Raw genomic sequence first — 12547 nt, forward strand, 5'->3', positions numbered from 1 at the left:
ACCTTCCTCACAGGCTGGGGAGGGTAAAACAGGAGCAGTGAAATGTGCCCCCGGCTGCATCGGTAAGGAGTAACTGGGGCCCAGAGAGGCAAGACCCGCGCACCCCCTCCCCTTTACGGCACTAGTTGCAGTAAAGGGAGGCTTTTAAAGGAAGAAGGCAAGTTTAAAAAGTAAGTGGGTTGGATGCCTGCAGGGTGTCCTGAGGGAGGCTGCGTCTATTTTGTTTTAAAAGTTTCCCTGGAGTTAGAAGTGTTTTGTTCCTTCTAACTCTGAGTTACGGTTACAATTTAAAAAATAAACCTTATGTAAATCCACTTTGGTTTCAATTCCCCAAGACAGCATATCTTGGTACGAAAACAGAAAATACTGGACAATCTCAGCAGATCTGACAGAGTCTGTGGAGAGAGAAGGGAGCTAATGCTGCGAGTCTGGATGACTCTTGGGTGGCACGGTGGCGCAATGGTTAGCACTGCTGCCTCACAGCACCGAGGATCCGGGTTCGATCCTGGCCCCGGGTCATCGACCTTGTGGTGTTTGCACATTCTCAGTGTCTGCGTGGGTCTCACCCCACAACTTGATTGGCCATGCTAAATTCCCCCTTAATTGGAAAAAAATAATTGGGTACTCTAAATTTATTTAAAAAGGTCTGGTTGACACTTTGTATCTTGGCTCGAGGTTAATGTAAGAACCAAACGATGGAGTTTAACGGCTGAAAATAAACAAACAGGGCTTTTAACTTCTTCAATCCCAAGCAGCATGCCTGATTTAGTATATAATACATCACACTTCAAGTTGTTCACCAGCACAAATAATCATCCAGGATTTGGAGAGCTTTGGATCAGTGTTACTTCTGATTGTGCATGGCATATGATTGCCACTACAATAGCACGAACAGATGTCTGGGATTTAATGAGTGCTTGGAGATCACACTTTTAGAAAAGCGACTGGATACCAAGTTTGAAGTGACTCAGGTGTAAATTAGGTTCTCAAGAGAAGGTGCAAATATATAAGATGGAAAAAAAATTCAGAGAAAATTCTTTTGGAAGCTCATTAATTAAGAAAGGTGAAAAGGGACCATTACAACATATCTGGTTGGTGTCAAAATTTAAAAAACCTACCCTGTCACACCACTCAGTGACTTTCTTTACTAATTATCTGCCCAATCTTCTCAATGTTGAGGACTATTGTTGCCTTTCCAGACAATCTGTTCGAATTCTTTATCACATTGTAGGTAAAATAGTGAAATCTAAATTCTCTTCCCGCTTCTAAACTCAATCTTGACCGGAGTTTTGTGCATTTAATTACGTAAATTGTCACCAGGGCAATGGCGTGACCAGAGTCGACCTGCACCCCCCAGTCTAAATTTGTACAATATGCAGTTAACTCTTCCCTGCTACATTCTCCTTGGCAACGCCTCTACCAATTGGCACTCTATTATCATGCAGTATAAATCATTGTTTCCACAGTTCCTGTTGGTGGTTACTCGTGACCTATATTGATGAGTGCACGGCAAACAGCCTTGATGGTATGTCTCTTTTTTCCAGCAATACTCAAGTTCCGTACAAACAAACAACTATACTGACATAAAGTGCAACTTGGAACTTTGTCAGAAATCTACCGGTGATTCTATGCTGATCTGCGAGTCTGATCAGGTAATTATTTATTTTCCTTTTCAAGTAACTGAGTGAGTGATAATGACCTGGACCTGCTGCCCAAGAAGTTGGTGGAAGCCAGTTCGACCAATGGTTTCAAAAGATAGCAGGGTGGGCATCTGAAGGAAATAGATTTGTAGGGCTATGGGGGATAGAGCAGGGTAATGGGTCTGATTGGTTTGCTCTACAGAGAGTTGGTATGGGATCAATGGGTGGAATGGTCTTCTTTGGTGCCATAATTCAGATAGAACCAAGCATATGTGGGAGGATATGCAAAAACTGAAGTGTAAACAGAAAACAAATCAAACTACAAATCAAAGCCAGCATGATGCAAAATAAACATAGCTTCATTATAGTACATTTTGAAATATGGAAGCTTAATATTGATTCAAACTCCCAAAGGCTGGCCATAAACTCTCATGTAACCTCTCAATAGGAACTTGACACTTACAATTTTGTGCCAATAAGTTCCAACCTTTCTGTTTCATGGAGGAAATATGTGGGTTGAAACAATATGTAGGATTATGGGATTACTTGTTTGGACCAAATGCTCTTGTATTGAAAGAAAAAAATATTCAACACAGTTCAGCCCATTTTATGAAATCAGTGCGAGAGGAGGACCCTGGGCCAGGAATTCAAACAGCACCTAGAGAAGTGGGCGGATAAAAAATAAATAAAAGCTGCACTGTGAATGCTGATTTTTTAAAAAACCATTCAGAATGACATCACAGGGGAAATGCAAGTTAATAGAGTGGGACTGGGAACTTGCACGAGAGGAGCGGCCTTGGCAAGTAGGACCAGGGTGAGCATTTTGGAAGGTCCAATTTGAATCCAGAATACAGGGTTAAAGTCAGGATTCTTGAAAGTGTGGAGGAACAGAGGGATCTTGGGGTCCAGGTACATAGATCCCTCAAAGTTGCCACCCAGCTTGATAGGGTTGTTATGAATGGCGTATGGTGTGTTGGCTTTCATTAACAGGGGGATTGAGTTTAAGAGCTGCGAGATTTTGCTGCAGCTTTATAAAACCCTGGTTAGAGCACACTTGGAATATAGTGTCCAGTTCTGGTCGCCTCATTATAGGAAGGATATGGATGCTTTGGAGGAGATTTACCAGGATGCTGTCTGGACTGGAGGGCATGTCTAATGAAGAAAGGTTGAGGGAGCTAGGGCTTTTCTGCCTGGAGCGAAGAAGGTTGGGAGGTGACTTGATTGAGGTGTACAAGATGATGAGAGGCATGGATAGAGTGGATAGCCAGAGACTTTTCCTCAGGGCAGAAATGGCTGTCACAAGGGGACATAATTTTAAGGTGATTGGAAGAAGGTATAGGGGAGATGTTAGAGGTTGGTTCTTTACACAGAGAGTGGTGGGTACGTGGAATGCACTGAAAGCAGAAGTGGTGGAGTCAGAGTCATTAGGGATATTTAAGCGACTCTTGGACAGCAGTAAATTGAAGGGGTGTAAGTTAGGTTGATCTTAGATTAGGATAAATGGTCAGTACAACATCGGAGGCCAAAGGGCCTGTACTGTGCTGTACTGTTCAGTGTTCTACTAGCCAGTCTTCACTCAACCTAAATTCAAGACTAATCTTTATTTTAGTGTTTAAAGTACAAGAAATAAAGTAAAGTTTCTAGTATATATTTAATATTCTTTATCTAGAGAATTTAAATGAAAAGGAGTAATTTAAGAGTTGTTCAAGGCAGATCAGCCAAATGGAATGTTCCTCCTATGCGAGATGGGAAGCCAGGGACACTTCCAGTGTCCAGGGTGACCATGTGTGCAGGAAGTGTCTCCACATATAACTATATGAAATCTGCAGTTTGGATCTAGAGCAGTGAGTATCTGCGAGGCTGAAAGTCTTAATGGATAGTGCGTACAGTGAGCTAGTCACAAGTAAGAAAGGGAATGGGTGACCTGCAGACAACGCAAAAGCACTAGATAGGTAGTACAGGAGTCCCCTGGATCCATCTCCCTCTCTAACAGATTTTCCTTTTTGGATACTGCTGGGGGCGGTGGTTTCTCCAGGGACTGCAGCAAGAGCCAAGTCCATGGCACCACAAGTGGCGTAACTGCATGGAGGGGCAGAAAAGAAAAAAAGAGCAATAGGGATCCCAGCATAACAAGGACAGACGGACGTTTCTGTGGCCGCAGATGCTGGCTCGCGGTTCCACTCGATCAACCTGTGTTTCCCATAATGTGACTCTTGGATATTTTCAACAATCACCCGTTGTCGTGCAACTTTTATCAGTACTTTTTATCCACCCTCTCCTGTCTTGGGGTCTTGCTCTCACTCTGGTTGCTGCTTGCAGCCTTTCCCAGGGTGGTATGTTGTCTCCCTGGTGCCAGGGTTAAGGTTCTCAGAGTAGCTGCAGAACATTCTTTTTTTAAAAATAAAATTTAGAGTACCCAATTTTTATTTGCCAATTAGGGGCAATTTAGTGTGGCCAATCCAACTAACCTGCATATCTTTGGGTTGTGGGAGTGTAACCCACGCAGACACTGGGAGAATGTGCAAACTCTACATGGACAGTGATCCAGGGTCGGGATTCGAACACGAGTCCTCAACGCCGTAGGCAGCAGTGCTAACCACTGTTCCGTGTGCTACCCCAGCTGCAGAACATTTTAAAGGGGCGGGGGAGTGAATAGGCAGACGTTGTGGTCCATATCAGTACAAAAATATGGGGAAAAGCGAGGGATGAGTTCCCGCAAGCAGAATATAGGGAGATAGGAAATACATTTTAAAAAAGGATCTCAAAAGTACTAATCTCAGGGTTACCCCCAGTGCCATGTGCTCGCAAGATCATGGATAGAAGAATAGACTGGATGAGTACACAGTACCTGCTACTACCGTGGGGGAAGAATTTAATCTAGAGTGGTAGGGGTATGGGAACCTGAGCGGGGAGACACGAGAGGGAAACAAAAATAGAAATGAATGACAAAGAAGTAGAAAGCAAAAGTGGAAGGTAAAAGAAACAAGGGCTAGTAGCAAACAGGGCCATAATATAAAATGAGATTTGTAAAAATGATAAAAAGAGAAATCTAAAGGTACTATATCTGAATGCGTGGAGCATTCGCAATAAGGGGTGAGATCTTCCAGATGTTTAAGCTGGCAGGCTGGTCTGGTCCTGCTGACAGCGCTCCCCCAGTGCAGGTTTCCCAGAGGCATGGGGTGGATTCAATGGAAATCCCATTTACAGTGGAAACTACAAATGTAGGGGCTTTTCACAGTAACTTCATTGAAGTCTACTCGTGACAATAAGCGATTTTCATTTTCATTTCATTTCAAGGGTTATGGGGAGAAGGCAGGAGAATGGGGATGAGAACAATATCAGCCATGATTGAATGGCAGTGCAGACTTGATTGGCCAAGTGGCCTAATTCTACTCCAATGTCTTATGGTTTTATGGTATCAGGGTGAGTTAGCTGCGCTAGATTGGGTAACTTCCTTCAAAGGCATGATGGTGGATCGGCAATGGCCAATATTGAAGGAATCAATGTATGCATTACAACAGCTGTACACATTCCTTTCGGGTGCAAACAGACAACATGCAAATTGGCAAGCCATGGCTGACAAAAAAAAATAAGGATAGTATTACACCCAAAGAGGAGTCATTTAAAATTGCTAGAAAAAGGAGCAAGCCTGAGGACTGGGAGCAGTTTGGAATTCAGCAAAGGAGGACTGATTAAAAGGGCAAAAATAGAGTGTGAGAGTAAACCAGCAAAGAGCATAACAGAGGACTGTAAAAGCTTGTAAAAATATGTAAAAAAAAAGACTAGTGAAAATAAGTCCTTACAGTCACAAATGGGAGAATTGGTAAAGGAGAACAAGGAAATGGAGGAGCAATTAAACAACTACTTTTGTTCTGTCCTCAGGAAGAATTATACCTTCCTAGAAATGATAGGAAACCAACGGTTTAGTGTGAAGGATGAATTGAAGGAAATTAGTATAGGTAAAGAAATAGCGCTGGAGAAATTAATGGGACTGAAAGCTGAAAACTCCAGGGCCTGTTAATCTACATCCCAGGGTATTAAAGGAAGTGGGCATGGAAATAGTGGATGGGTTGATTGCCATCTTCCAGAATCTACAGAATTTTGGAACAGTCCCATTGGAGAGTGGCAAATGGAAGCTGACTATTTGAAAAAGGAGGGAGGGAGAAAACAGGGAATTACAGACCGGTTAGCCTCACATAATAGTAGGGTAAATAGGGCAGCATGATGGCGCAGTGGTTAGCATTGCTGCCTCACGGCCGAGGTCCCACATTCGATCCTGGCTCTGGGTCACTGTCCGTGTGGAGTTTGCACATTCTCCCCGTGTTTGCATGGGTTCCTCCCCCACAACCCAAAGATGTGCAGGGTAGGTGGATTGGCCACGCTAAATTGCCCCTTAAATGGAAAAAAATAATTGGGTACTCTAAATTTATATAAAGAAAAATAGTAGGGTAAATGCTAGAGTCTATTATAAAGATTGTGATAACTGGACACTTCAAAAATATCAACAGGATTAGACAAAGTTAACATGGAGTTAGAAAAGGGAATTGATGTTTGATAAACTTACAGAAGTTTTTTTTCAGGATATAACTAGCAGGATAGAGACGGGTATTTGGATTTTCAGAAAGCTTTTGGTGAAGTCCCACATAAGAACATAAGAACTAGGAGCAGGAGTAGGCCATCTGGCCCCTCGAGCCTGCTCCACCATTCAATGAGATCATAGCTGATCTTTTGTGGACTCAGCTCCACTTTCCAGCCCGAACACCATAACCCTTAATCCCTTTATTCTTCAAAAACTATCTCTCTTTACCTTAAAAACATTTAATGAAGGAGCCTCAACTGCTTCACTGGGCAAGGAATTCCACAGATTCACAACCCTTTGGGTGAAGAAGTTCCTCCTAAACTCAGTCCTAAATCTACTTCCCATTATTTTGAGGCTATGCCCCCTAGTTCTGCTTTCACCCACCAGTGGAAACAACCTGCCCGCATCTATCCCATCTATTCCCTTCATAATTTTATATGTTTCTATAAGATCCCTCCTCATCCTTCTAAACTCCAACGAGTACAGTCCCAGTCTACTCAACCTCTCCTCGTAATCCAACCCCTTCAGCTCTGGGATTAACCTAGTGAATCTCCTCTGCACACCCTCCAGTGCCTGTACGTCCTTTCTCAGGTAAGGAGACCAAAACTGAACACAATACTCCAGGTGTGGCCTCACTAACACCTTATACAATTGCAGCATAACCTCCCTAGTCTTAAACTCCATCCCTCTAGCAATGAAGGACAAAACTCCATTCGCCTTCTTAATCACCTGTTGCACCTGTAAACCAACTTTCTGTGACTCATGCACTAGCACACCCAGGTCTCTCTGCACAGCAGCATATTTTAATATTTTATCATTTAAATAGTAATCCCGTTTGCTGTTATTCCTACCAAAATGGATAACCTCACATTTGTCAACATTGTATTCCATCTGCCAGACCCTAGCCCATTCACTTAACCTATCCAAATCCCTCTGCAGACTTCCAGTATCCTCTGCACTTTTCGCTTTACCACTCATCTTCGTGTCATCTGCAAACTTGGACACATTGCCCTTCATCCCCAACGCCAAATCATCTATGAAAATTGTGAACAATTGTGGGCCCAACACGGATCGCTGAGGGACACCACTAGCTACTGATTGCCAACCAGAGAAACACCCATTAATCCCCACTCTTTGCTTTCTATTAATTAACCAATCCTCTATCCATGCTATTACTTTACCGTTAATACCATGCATCTTTATCTTATGCAGCAACCTTTTGTGTGGCACCTTGTCAAAGGCTTTCTGGAAATCAATATACCACATCCATTGGCTCCCCGTTATCTACCGCACTGGTAATGTCCTCAAAAATTCCACTAAATTAGTTAGGCACGACCTACCCTTTATGAACCCATGCTGTGTCTGCCCAATGGAACAATTTCTATCCAGATGCCTCGCTATTTCTTCCTTGATGATAGATTCCAGCATCTTCGTTACTACCGAAGTTAAGCTCACTGGCCTATAATTACCCGCTCTCTGCCTACCTCCTTTTTTAAACAGTGGTGTCACGTTTGCTAATTTCCAATCCACCGGGACCACCCCAGAGTCTAGTGAATTTTGGTAAATCATCACTAGTGCACCTGCAATTTCCCTAGCCATCTCTTTTAGCACTCTGGGATGCTTTCCATAAGGGCCAGGAGACTTGTCTACCTTTAGCCCCATTAGCTTGCCCATCACTACCTCCTTAGTGATAACAATCCTCTCAAGGTCCTCACTTGTCATAGCCTCATTTCTATCAGTCACTGGCATGTTATTTGTGTCTTCCACTGTGAAGACAGACCCAAAAAACCTGTTCCGTTCCTCAGCCATTTCCTCATCTCCCATTATTAAAACTCCCTTCTCATCCTCTAAAGGACGAATATTTACCTTAGCCACTCTTTTTTGTTTTATATATTTGTAGAAACTTTTACTGTCTGTTTATATATTCTGAGCAAGTTTACACCCATACTCTATCTTACTCTTCTTTATAGCTTTTTTTAGTAGCTTTCTGTTGCCCCCTAAAGATTTCCCAGTCCTCTAATCTCCCACCAATCTTTGCCACTTTGTATGCTTTTTCCTTCAATTTGATACTCTCCCTTATTTCCTTAGATATCCACGGTTGATTTTCCCTCTTTCTTCCGTCCTTCCTTTTTGTTGGTATAAACCTTTGCTGAGCACTGTGAAAAATCGCTTGGAAGATTCTCCACTGTTCCTCAACTGTTCCACCAGAGTCTTTGCTCCCAGTCTACCTTAGCTAGTTCTTCTCTCATCCCATTGTAATCTCCTTTGTTTAAACACAAAACACTAGTATTTAATTTTACCTTCTCACCCTCCCTGTATTTTAAATTCCACCATATTGTGATTGCTCCTTCCTAACTATGAGATCATGAATCAATCCTGTATTATTACACAGGACAAGATCTAGGTCCGCTTGTTCCCTCGTAGGTTCCATTACATACTGTTCTAGGAAACTATCGCGGATACATTCTATAAACTCAGGTTGGTACCTGGGACTTCGATGTTGTGGCCATTTCAGAGACATGGATAGAGCAGGGACAGGAATGGTTGTTGCAGGTTCCGGGGTTTAGGTGCTTTAGTAAGGTCAGAGAAGGGGGCAAAAGAGGGGGAGGTGTGGCGCTGCTAGTCAAGGACAGTATTACGGTGGCAGAAAGGATGCAAGATGGGGACTCTTCTTCCGAGGTAGTCTGGGCTGAGGTTAGAAACAGGAAAGGAGAGGTCACACTGCTGGGAGTTTTCTATAGGCAAGCTAATAGTTCTAGAGATGTAGAGGAAAGGATGGCGAAGATGATTCTGGAAAAGAGCGAAAGTAACAGGGTAGTTGTTATGGGAGACTTTAACTTTCCTAATATTGACTGGAAAAGATATAGTTCGAGTACACTGGATGAGTCATTCTTTGTACAATGTGTGCAGGAGGGTTTTCTGACACAATATGTTGACAGGCCAACAAGAGGTGAGGCCACTTTGGATTTGGTTTTGGGTAATGAACCAGGCCAGGTGTTAGATCTGGAGGTAGGTGAACACTTTGGAGACAGTGACCACAATTCAGTGACCTTTACATTAGTGATGGAAAGGGATAAGTATACCCCGCAGGGCAAGAGTTATAGCTGGGGGAAGGGCAATTATGATGCCCTTAGACATGACTTAGGATGTGTAGGTTGGAGAAGTAGGCTGCAAGGGTTGGGCACACTGGATATGTGGAGCTTGTTCAAGGAACAGCTATTGCGTGTTCTTGATCAGTACGTACCAGTCAGACAGGGAAGAAAGGGTAGAGCGAGGGAACCGTGGTTTACCAAAGAAGTGGAATCTCTTGTTAAGAGGGAAAAGGAGGCCTATGTGAAGATGAGGCGTGAAGTTTCAGTTGGGGTGCTTGATAGTTACAGGGAAACGAGGAAGGATCTAAAGAGAAAGCTAAGACGAGCAAGGAGGGGACATGAGAAGTCTTTGGCAGGTAGGATCAAGGAAAACCCAAAAGCTTTCTATAGGTATGTCAGGAATAAAAGAATGACTAGGGTAAGAGTAGGGCCAGTCAAGGACAGTGGTGGGAAGTTGTGTGCGGAGGCTGAGGAGATAAGCGAGATACTAAATGAATACTTTTCGTCAGTATTCACTCAGGAAAAAGATAATATTGTGGAGGAGAATGCTGAGACCCAGGCTATTAGAATAGATGGCATTGAGGTGCGTAGGGAAGAAGTGTTGGCAATTCTGGACAAGGTGAAAATAGATAAGTCCCCGGGGCCTGATGGGATTTATCCTAGGATTCTCTGGGAAGCCAGGGAAGAGATTGCTGAGCCATTGGCTTTGATTTTTAGGTCATCATTGGCTACAGGAATAGTGCCAGAGGACTGGAGGATAGCAAATGTGGTCCCTTTGTTCAAGAAGGGGAGTAGAGATAACCCCGGTAACTATAGGCCGGTGAGCCTAACGTCTGTGGTGGGTAAAGTCTTGGAGAGGATTATAAAGGATACGATTTATAATCATCTAGATAGGAATAATATGATTAGGGATAGTCAGCATGGTTTTGTGAAGGGTAGGTCATGCCTCACAAACCTTATCGAGTTCTTTGAGAAGGTGACTGAACAGGTGGACGAGGGTAGAGCAGTTGATGTGGTGTATATGGATTTCAGTAAAGCGTTTGATAAGGTTCCCCACGGTCGGCTATTGCAGAAAATACGGAGGCTGGGGATTGAGGGTGATTTAGAGATGTGGATCAGAAATTGGCTAGTTGAAAGAAGACAGAGAGTGGTGGTTGATGGGAATGTTCAGAATGGAGTTCAGTTACGAGTGGCGTACCACAAGGATCTGTTCTGGGGCCGTTGCTGTTTGTCATTTTTATAAATGACCTAGAGGAGGGCGCAGAAGGATGGGTGAGTAAATTTGCAGACGACACCAAAGTCGGTGGAGTTGTAGACAGTGCGGAAGGATGTTGCAGGTTACAGAGGGACATAGATAAGCTGCAGAGCTGGGCTGAGAGGTGGCAAATGGAGTTTAATGTGGAGAAGTGTGAGGTGATTCACTTTGGAAAGAATAACAGGAATAAGGAATATTTGGCTAATGGTAAAATTCTTGGTAGTGTGGATGAGCAGAGGGATCTCGGTGTCCATGTACATAGATCCCTGAAAGTTGCCACCCAGGTTGATAGGGTTGTGAAGAAGGCCTATGGTGTGATGGCCTTTATTGGTAGAGGGATTGAGTTCCGGAGGAATGAGGTCATGTTGCAGTTGTACAAAACTCTAGTACGGCCGCATTTGGAAAATTGCGTACAGTTCTGGTCGCCTCATTATAGGAAGGACGTGGAAGCTTTGGAACGGGTGCAGAGGAGATTTACCAGGATGTTGCCTGGTATGGAGGGAAAATCTTACGAGGAAAGGCTGATGGACTTGAGGTTGTTTTCGTTAGAGAGAAGAAGGTTAAGAGGTGACCTAATAGAGGCATACAAAATGATCAGAGGGTTAGATAGGGTGGACAGCGAGAGCCTTCTCCCGCGGATGGAGGTGGCTAGCACGAGGGGACATAGCCTTAAATTAAGGGGTAATAGATATAGGACAGAGGTCAGAGGTGGATTTTTTACGCAAAGAGTGGTGAGGCTGTGGAATGCCCTACCTGCAACAGTAGTGAACTCGCCAACATTGAGGGCATTTAAAAGTTTATTGGATAAGCATATGGATGATAAGGGCATAGTGTAGGTTAGATGGCCTTTAGTTTTTTCCATGTCGGTGCAACATTGAGGGCCGAAGGGCCTGTACTGCGCTGTATCGTTCTATAAACTCCTCCTCAATGTTGCCTTGACCGACCTGGTTAAACCAATCGACATGTAGATTAAAATCCCCTATGATAACGGCTGTACCATTTCTACATGCATCAGTTATTTCTTTGTTTATTGCCTGCCCCACCATAACGTTACTATTTTGTGGCCGATCGACTACTCCTATCAGTGACTTTTTCGCCTTACTATTCCTGATTTCCACCCAAATGGATTCAACCTTATCCTCCATAGCACCGATGTCATCCCTTACTATTGCCCGGATGTCATCCTTAAATAACAGCTACACCACCTCCCTTACCATCCACTCTGTCCTTCCGAATAGTTTGATACCCTCGGATATTTAACTCCCAGTCGTGACCATCCTTTAACCATGTTTCAGTAATGGCCACTAAATCATAAGAGGTTTGTGTGCAAAATTAAAGTGCATGAGATTGGGGGTAATATATTGGCATGGATCGGGAATTGGTTAGCGGACAGAATACAGAGAGTAGGAACAAATTTGTCTTTTTCAGAGAGGCAGGGGTTGACTAGTGGGGTATCAAAGATCTTGGGCCACAGCTATTCACAACATATATCAATGATTTGGATGATGGAATTGAATGTAATATTTCCAAGTTTGCCTATGGCACAAAACTAGGTGGATTTGAGAGTGGTGAGGAGGAAGTGAAGGGGTTTCACAGTGATTGAACAAGTTGAGCGAGTGGGCAAATAAATGGCAGATGCTGTATAACATGGCTAAGTGTGAAATTACACACTTCAGTCGGAAAACCAGGATGACATTATTTAAATGATGATAGATTGGGAAATGTTGACGTTCAAAGGGACCTGGGTGTTCTTGTACACAGTCACTGAAAATAGGAATGCAGATGCAGCAAGCAATTAGGAAGACAAATGGTATGTTGTCCTTCGTTACACGAAGATTTGCGTATAAGAGCAAGTATTTCATACTGCAGCTTTGCAGGGCTTTGGTGAGACCACACCTGGAGCACTGTGTGCTGTTTTGGTCTTCTTACCGAAGAAGATAAGATATACCTGCCCTAGAGGACTGCAGGGAAGGTTCTTCAG

At 43.5% G+C, this 12547-nt stretch overlaps 1 protein-coding gene across 1 annotated transcript in view; it reads right to left on the minus strand.

Moving 5' to 3' along the window:
• The window catches only part of LOC119966568 (WD repeat-containing protein 48), a 162866-nt gene that overhangs the window by 35638 nt on the left and 114681 nt on the right, over positions 1-12547 (minus strand). The window lies entirely within an intron of this gene.

This window comes from Scyliorhinus canicula, chromosome 5 (assembly GCF_902713615.1).
Source record: "Scyliorhinus canicula chromosome 5, sScyCan1.1, whole genome shotgun sequence".
Taxonomy (NCBI): Eukaryota; Metazoa; Chordata; class Chondrichthyes; order Carcharhiniformes; family Scyliorhinidae; genus Scyliorhinus; species Scyliorhinus canicula.